This window comes from Cannabis sativa, chromosome 3 (assembly GCF_029168945.1).
Source record: "Cannabis sativa cultivar Pink pepper isolate KNU-18-1 chromosome 3, ASM2916894v1, whole genome shotgun sequence".
In the NCBI taxonomy this organism is placed as follows: domain Eukaryota; kingdom Viridiplantae; phylum Streptophyta; class Magnoliopsida; order Rosales; family Cannabaceae; genus Cannabis; species Cannabis sativa.
The window spans coordinates 26,125,540-26,126,599 of NC_083603.1; the positions used below are offsets into that span (position 1 = coordinate 26,125,540).

The 1,060-nt window shown below is 24.8% G+C and overlaps 1 non-coding gene across 1 annotated transcript; it reads right to left on the bottom strand.

The window, feature by feature from the left end:
* Nucleotides 1-665: 665 nt before the first annotated feature.
* Nucleotides 666-737, bottom strand: TRNAP-AGG (transfer RNA proline (anticodon AGG)). The gene has a single exon. It is a non-coding gene; the product is annotated as a tRNA-Pro (tRNA).
* Between the last annotated feature and the right edge of the window lie 323 nt (nucleotides 738-1,060).

Here is a 1,060-nt window from a genome sequence, read left to right on the forward strand (position 1 = left end):
GCCGCAACACATAATATTTTATTTATATAACTTAAAATTTTTTATAAACAACCGCGCAAATTGTTTCCTAGTTAACGTATAAAAATAGGGGAAATTATACTTTATACTTTTTTTATATTGTCCTCTTTTACTTTTATCTTTTTTTTTTTTTCAAGTTGCCGCAACACATAATATTTTATATGTATAACTTAAAAATTTTTATAAACAACCGCGCAAATTGTTTCCTAGTTAACGTATAAATAATAGAGGAAATTACACTCTATACATTTTTTATATTGTCTTTTTTTATTTTTACCCTCTTTTTTAAAGTCTATCATTATTACTTCTTTTTTTAAAACATCATACCAATTTTGTCCCTGTCACTTCAAGATACTCTCTATATAACTCTCTTATATTAGGGTATTTTGGGTACAAGACATATAAAAAAAGATATGTTTCAATTAAATATAAAATTAGAGGTAAATTCAATAAATTGATTAATAAAAATGCTATTTTTCAACTTACCACATAAAAATAAATGTGTAATAATTTTGAGAATGTTTCTCTAAGAGAAGAAGAAAAATAATTCTAGAATGAGGAAGGCCGATAAGCCCCAAAATAGTATACGTGCCATGTTGACTAGAATTGGCAATTTAAAAGCCCAAATAATAAAATTACACTAATAAGGGGCATTCCGAGAATTGAACTCGGGACCTCTCGCACCCTAAGCGAGAATCATACCACTAGACCAAATGCCCTTTGTTAGATGTAAAGAATATTTTAACAATTAATACTATGTTTCTTTAATGTAGGATTTTTTTTTTTTTTTTTTTTTTTTTTTAAAAAAAAAATTTAAATTTCAATCACACTCATTTTTTTTGACATGTTCAATCACGCTCATTAGTATTTATTCAATTATGAAATTTTTGAGATTATAATTTGGTAGCTACATAATATAAATCCCACAAATCACTCACATAAAAAGATGGCAAAATATAAACCTTTTACTTATTATTATATAATATTTATACTATTATAGTGGGTTTAATTTTTTACATTATGGTATACACATTTTCTTTTT